The sequence below is a fragment of the Narcine bancroftii genome, chromosome 11 (assembly GCF_036971445.1).
Source record: "Narcine bancroftii isolate sNarBan1 chromosome 11, sNarBan1.hap1, whole genome shotgun sequence".
Taxonomy (NCBI): Eukaryota; Metazoa; Chordata; class Chondrichthyes; order Torpediniformes; family Narcinidae; genus Narcine; species Narcine bancroftii.
Window position 1 is genome coordinate 51,591,096 of NC_091479.1, and position 7,581 is coordinate 51,598,676.

General features: G+C 52.9%; 1 long non-coding RNA gene across 1 annotated transcript; it reads right to left on the bottom strand.

The window, feature by feature from the left end:
- Positions 1–1,683: 1,683 nt before the first annotated feature.
- Positions 1,684–6,268, bottom strand: LOC138745368 (uncharacterized). The gene is made up of 3 exons (XR_011346221.1): positions 6,003–6,268; positions 5,330–5,407; positions 1,684–2,191 (listed from the first exon to the last, which is right to left on the bottom strand). It is a non-coding gene; the product is annotated as an uncharacterized lncRNA (long non-coding RNA).
- Positions 6,269–7,581: the final 1,313 nt, after the last annotated feature.

Genomic DNA, 7,581 nt, shown 5'->3' on the forward strand with positions numbered 1-7,581 from the left:
CTTAAGTTGGTGCTTTGTTCTCCACCACCCCCACAAGAAATCCAAGACCCCTGGATGGAGGGCAGAGGCGCAGAGAGATCAGTGAGAACATGGGTAGTTTCAACAGGGTGGGGTCCATCCAGGCGCCTGATAACAGGAGGAACCAAGTGAGAAGGAGGATGCAGGGCATTCGATAGCAGGACATTGCAAGAGAGTGGATTCCTCGAACTCTTCAGGGGAGAAGGCGCTGGTCGATCCATCGGTTTAGGTGGGGCAGGGTATAGACATGGCAGCTGACTGGAATTGTCAGTCGGTTACTGAGACCTGGGAAAGGAGGGGAAGGAGGGTGCAGTAGTGTTCTGAGAGTGCTGAGGGAGAGGCAACATGGGTGCCACCTCAAGGCAACGGTCCCCTGATTGATTGCAGGGATGGGCTCTGTAAATAGACTCATAGATATCCAGCACAGAGCATCTTTGTCGCCCTGCCATCAGGAAGGAGATATGGAGGAATAAAAGCAGAGCAGCCAGGGAGGGAAATAGCATCTTCCCACAGGCCATGAGATTAACAAGGCAACATGAGCTGGATGGGAGCTAAGAATGAAAAGGGTGAGAGGAATATGGACTGATTACAACAGCTCAGCTAGCAGGAGAGAGGGGCTGAAGGGCCTGTTTATGTTTTCTCTATCTGGACCAGCTTTTGAGTTCAAGCTTTAAAAAACCCAATCATTTTTAAATTTAATATCAATGGTACAGAATGAATCAAGAGACAAGATGTCTGTCCAGCAGCAAGCGTCGAAGGCACTTCCTGAAACGGAGGCTATGAAACCACAGGGAGGTTCTGGACGGAAAGAGGCCCAGCTTCTTCTGGAAGGAGGAGAGGAGAGGCAGGGGAAATGCGGGGGAACGGAAGGGGAGGGGAGGGCTAGGGATGCCGTCCACCGTTCACCTCCCCTTTCCTCTACCCCGTTCCCCTCCCCTTTCCACTGCCCGTTCCCCTCCCACATCCCCTCCCCCTTCCAGTCCCCAGTTCCCGTCCCCCGCTCGCCTCACCCATTCCCCTCCCCCTTCCCTTCCTCCTACTCCTAACCCTAACCCCTAACAAAATCCTAAACCTAACCTTAACACTACCGATACCCCCTACCACCACTCCACGTCCCCTAACTCTACCCCCACCCCATCCACTAACCCTAACTTTATTCCTACGCCTATGCCACCCCCTAACCCCAACCCTAATGCTACCCACCATCCCCTAACCCCAAACCTCACTCCTCCTCTACCCCCCTGCTCCTACCCCCTTCCCCTATACCTAACACAAGCCCACTTCCCCGAACTATAGACCTAACCATAAACCAAGATATAGCCCTACCCCATGTCTCCTAACACTAACCCTAACTCTACCCAACTTCCCCAACCCTAAACTAAACCCTATCCCTATCCCTTACAACCTACCTCCTTCCCCTAACCCTACCTCCAACCCCTTCCCCATACCCACACCCCCTACAACTATCCCCTTCCCCTAACCATACCTCCTACACCTTCCCCATACCCACACCCCCTACAACTACCCCCTACCCTATCCCTTACAACCTACCCCCTTCCCCTAACCCTACCCCTTCCCCATACCCGCACCCCCTACCACTTTCCCTACCCTATCCCTTACAACCTACCCACTTCCCCTAACCCTACCTCTACCCCCACACCCCCTACCACTACCCCCTACCCTACCCCTCACCACAACCCCTACCCTTACCCCCTTCCACTACCCCCTTTCTCCTACCCCCTTCCCCTCCCCCTCCCTCCCCTAGGTTAGGGGTAGGAAGGGGAAAGGGAAGAGGGAGGGGAAGGGGAGGAGGAGAAAGGGAGGGGAAGGGGGAGGGTTAGGGGAGGGGATGGGGGAGGGGAAGGGGAGGGGGAAAGGGGAAGGGAAGGGCGGAGGGGAAGAGGGAGGTGAAGAGTGGAGGGCTGGGGTTAGGGCATAGGTGTGAGGGCAGGGGAAGGGGAAGATGAGCGGGAGGGGGTTGGGATGGAGGAGGGGTAGAGGAGAAGAGGGGAAGTGGGTGAAGGGACATGGAAGAGGCAGGGAATGGGGTTGGCAGGGCCAGAGGGATACGACGGGGAGGGGTTCAGGCCATCATGATGTTGTCCGTCCTCTGTTCAGCTGGGATGCGAGGTTCTTCTGGACTCGTGTCTTGTCTCTGAGATCGCTCCTTCTCCTGGGAAGAGAAATACGAGTGATAGAGATACTGTCTCTGAGGCCTGAACACAATGACTTTGGAGGGTCCCAACACTTCCCCCATCATCCCCCCTACCCCTGAACCCTCCCCTCCCTCACACCAGTACTCTCCATTTTTCTTGAATTCCTGTCCATATTAAAATCCTTTTCATGCCTTTTTTGGACAAGCCTCCGCTACTACCCCGACAATGCATTCCAGCCACCCACTACATTCTGTGTGAATAAAATGTACCCCTCACGTCTTGCCTAAATTTCCCTCAGCTCACCTTATTTAGACGTCCTCTGGTATTCTCGCCCCAGGAATGCACACAATATTCCAAGTGTGGTCTGACGAGAATTTTATACATCTGCAACGATACCTCTCGGTTTTTGAACTCAATCCCCTGACTCCTGAAGGCCTGCACACAATACACCATCTTAAACTCCCTCTCAATTTGCACAGCAACCTTGAGTGATATATGGAGCAGGATCTAAATATTTCTCTGTCCTGCACACTGTTCATAATCCTGCCATTAACCAAGTGCTCTGCCCACACATTCTTGTAATCCGCATTCAATGAAGATATTGGTCTATATGAAGCTACTTTTAATGGGGCTCCAACCTTCTTTGGAATAACTGTTATTCGTGCCCTTGAAAATGACTCTGGAAATAAACCTGGACCAGTTGCTTATTTAAGTACATCTGATTTACAGGATTGAACTCCATCTGTCACTTCTCTGCAAACTGGATGACCTATGACAACCTTCTACACTGTCTACAACATCTCTACCTCTGTGTGATCCCCTGACGTACCCACCCTTCCACTCCCATCATCATTCATAAAAATCACAAAGAGCAGGGGTCCCAGAGCAGATCCCTTTGGAGCGCCACTAGTCATTGTTCCATCTACTACTACCCTCTGTTTTCTGCAGACAAGCCAATTCTGAATGCACACAGCCAAGGGTCCATGGATCCCATGCCTCCAGACATTCTGAATGAGGCCTCCGTGGGGATCTTGTCAAGCACCTTACTAAAATCCTCGTGCAGCACATACAGACCTTGACCTTCATCTATCTCCTTTGACACCTCCTCGAAAAACTCAATTTGACTCGTGAAGCAGGACCTGCTCCTCACAAAACTATCCATGAGTTTCCCCAGCGTGTTTGGGCATTGCCCTCGGCCCCAGAATCTGCAGACTTCCTGGCCAGTCCCTCCCTTACCCCTTTCCAGAGCTTCCGCATCCATTAGAACATCAAGCATTGCTGCCCAGTACAGGCCCTTTGGCCCATAAAGGCTGCACTGACCTTTGTAAATGTTCTCCACAACCTTTACCTGTACCACACCCATAGGAACATAGGAAGTGGGAACAGGAATAGGACAAAAATGGCCTATCGAGCCTGCTCCGCCATTCAATACGATCATGGCTGATCTAATTTATGACCTAACTCCACCTACCCTGCCTTCTCGCCATATCCCCAAATTCCTCTATCATGTAAAAATTCTGTTCCCTTACATCCACATGCTCGTCTCAGAGACTTTTATATGTACCTATTCTACCAACCACTACCACTTTCTCTGGTGACGCATTCAAAGCTCTCACAACTCTCTGCATAAAAAAAATCTCCCCTCACCTGAAGCGGATGCTCTCTGAGATTTGCACCTGACACTTTAGGAAAGGTTTCTGGCTGTTCATTCCATCTAAGGCCCCCACAATCTTATTTAGAATAAGTTATTAAGCTGTGGAAGGGGCAAGTTGGGAGAGGGAGGAGGGGAGAGAGCTGGTGGGGGAGGGGTGAGAGCTGGTGGGGAGGGGACAAGGCCGTGTTGTGGAGAGGGATCAGGACCGCGTTGAGGTGGTGAACGGACAGACATGGGTGGATCTACCTGCCGAAATAAAGGAGCAATAAGAAGGCCATCTCGGGATCTACCAGCATCTTCTGGGACTTGATGTCTCAATGGAAAACCCCCTGAGGATGGAAGTAGGCCATGCTCTGCTACAGCTGGTACATGAACATCTGGCAACACAACGATATAACATGACCCACTCTGCCTCCACACTGGCCGGGTCTATATCCTGAGGGTAAGGGGAGGTGGGTGAAGGGCCCCTCCCTGCCAATCAACATCCATCCTCATCATCCTCTCCACCCCTCTCCCCTCACTACCCTTTCTCTCCTCACCAATACCCATTGAGACCCTCATGCACCCTTCATCGATATCCAGTCCCCAGCGAGACTCAGCCAGTAAACTCCTTCATATCCTCCAACCCCACCATCCAAGCTTGCCCCAGTGGACAACTTGACCACCCAGACCCACAACCACCTTGATGTAGATCATGGGAATGGGCTGCTTGGCCTTGTTGAAGTGCTGGACCATGAAGTGAACCGTCTTGGGAACATAGTCCAGACCCAGATTCAAATAAACCTGCTCTTCCTCTTGGACACAATACAAACATGTCAGCTGGATTTACCCTCCAAAACCCCGTGCCTCTCCCAACAGGAGTGCCAGCCCCTCCTGCTCTCTGTAGGCCTGATGCCCCCACTGCTCAACACAACATGGCATGAATCCAACGGCTCAGCGAGCAGAGCGTCAACAGGCCGTAGTGGACCCGTCCGCTGCCCCATCATTCGGCTTCTGGTGAGACTGCACAAAATGTGCAGCTCTGACCGCCCTCCCTCGTGAGGCAAGGATTCACCGGGGGAGAAAAACCATTGACGTTTCGAGATGAGAAATGTTTGCAGCCGGGTGTTGGCTGGGGTCGAACATGTGGAGGCTGAGTTGTTGGGACGATTCAGAGCAGGCGTTGATTTGGAAGCGCACCAAAAGGTGCCAAAAGTGAGTTATGGGGGAAAGTACATTCGTGAAATGAATTGGGGAAACAGACTGGAGGGGCTGAGTGGCCGAATTTGGCGACCTTGTCTTGTGGTCTTGGCTGCTGCTGTCTGGAGTTGAAATGGCAAGAGGTCATGAGTTAATGGGTGAGGAGCAGGGCAGCCAACGTCAAAGAGTCAGCACTGGTCAGAGGGGCAGGATGGAGGCAAAAGAGGGGCTGCAGCGAGACAGATCGATTGAAGGAATGGGGAAGGTAGCAGCAAATGATATGCATCAGAGTGGGGGTGGGGTGGGTGCAGGTGGATCTTACCTTGACTACAGAGGAGAAGTTGAGAAGAGGGACAATGATGGTGTGATCCAACTTTCGCACGATCTGCAGTTTGCGGTTCTATGGCGAGAGAAGAACATCAGCAAGGCTGGGCGATGGGTCGGGGCCCTGAGGGGCAACTTGTCCAAGTTGAGGGGGGAGGCGGGGAGGAGATTTGTCAAGAGGTCAGAGGTGGGGAACTCCGAGGGAGGCCGAAGTGGGGGACTTTTCGAGAGTCAGTGGGGGGGACTTTTCGTGTCGCTGGAGTGGGGACTCGTCAGGGGGTTCAATGAAGTATCATTTCAGTTTTTATGATTGTTTTCCCAGCTTCTACTAAACAATGAATTTGCAGAAAATCTTTGATATTTGCCAGGTGAGTGTGTGTGTGTGTGAGTGTGTGTGTGTGTGTGTGGGGTGGGGGGTTGTGTGTGGGGAGGGGGGCTGCTGTTGTGGGTTTGTGTGACTTTCTCTGTTTCCAAACCCCATGGATGCTTTGGTCTCTGTCAGATGCTCCTCTTTCCACCCCCCTTCAAAAATGTGTTTGGGGTGTTGTTTGTCAATTGGGTGTAATTGTGTGAAACGGGCTCATGTGTCGCAAGGGCCTGTGAACGTGCTGTAGGCCCTAAATTTAAATATCAGGGTTTTTCATTTCCACACAACTGCTCCTCCCCCTCACCTTGAATCTCTTGTCTTGCAAGATCTTCTTGATGGCAATCAGCTCTCCGGAGTCCACCAGCCTTGCCTGGTACACCACACCGAAAGATCCATTGTCGATGATTTTAACATCTGTGCAGGACACCACCTTGGGGACGTTGGGTCCATGACACGGTGTGGCCACCTCTGTTGTGGCCTTATTGCCATGTCCTCTGGGGCAGAAGCAGCAGCATTTACACACCCAGAGGGTACACAACAGGTCATTTATCCCAGCCCAGCCTTGTTGTCCGAGTTAGTCTCTACCCCTCCCTCTACCTCCCTTCCAAGGGTCTCCAAAATGTCAGAATTGATCCTCTGGTGGTTCGTTCCAGCCTCTCAGTAGAAATATTGCCACCCCAGGTCCCTCTTTGATCACTCTCCTCAGACTGAGGCCAGTTCCGCATCCGTTCACTTTATTTACAACCCTCCCTCCATGAGAGGATCGGGTCATCCTTGACCTTCAGCACGTCCCGGGGAGATGAACCACTCTGAACCCTACCACGGGTTTAGCAGAAGCCCTCCACATTCCCAGAAGCTCAGCAACACCGTGATCTTCCTTGATGCAAGCGAGACCTCGTCACCTGAGGGAGCAGGTGGTGCGGAGAGAGCCCCACGCTTCACCGCTCAACTCTGTTGGGTCTGCCGCAGCAGAAACACTTTCTAGCACCTTGATCCAGGTCCACTGGGGGAAAGAATCCTATCCCGGTTGGGGGTGTGTGGGGGTGTATGCAAGGGTGGAAGGGATCTTGTAACCACGGGGGTGGGGGGTGGGGGCGTGGCGGGTGGAGGAGCGGTCGTGTCTCTCAGTGGACAGATCCCATTCCAGGTGGAGGGGGAGCTCTGTCCCATTTCTGTTGAAAGGTCTGCCTTCCATCCCCCTCGCAACTTCTCTTCTCCCTCAGACACCTCACACTCTCCCCTGCCCCGAATCCTCTACCACACTCTCATCCCCCACCCAACACCAACATGGTTTCCCCAGTGCTTTCCGTCCCCTCGCACCCCATCCCCCCAGCTCAACCCTATGTCCCCTATCTCTGATCCAATCTCCCTTGACATTAGCCTGTGGTGCTACCCCGTTCCTTTGTTCTCCCCTCCTGTCCTACAGACCCCATCCCTTTATCCCCTCACATGCCATTGTTCTCCCCTCCCCAGTCCCCTCCAGCTGCCTCATAAAGTGCCCTGCACTCAGGATGGGGAGAGGGGATTAAATGTAGCCTCCATTCTCTCCGCCCACACTGGGTAAAGGATGGTGCCAGAGGAGTCTCTGTCCCAGTAGGGGAGCATGTAACAGGCTCTTTATCTCACCCATGGGTGCAGGGTGCTTCCAAACACAACCCTGTTGATCAGAGGGTCCCTGGGATGAGACAGCGTCCTACTCCGACACGTGGGCCAGAATCCCCTTCCAGGAGAGACATCTTTCTTTTGTTGCTGTGCCATGGCACGACTCAGCTATGGCTGCCCCATGCAGTGACAACATCACCCCCTCTGTGTCATCATCTCCCCCCTCTGTGACACCTCCCCTCTCTGTGACACCCCTAGTGTAATGGGCAGGGACATCCAAC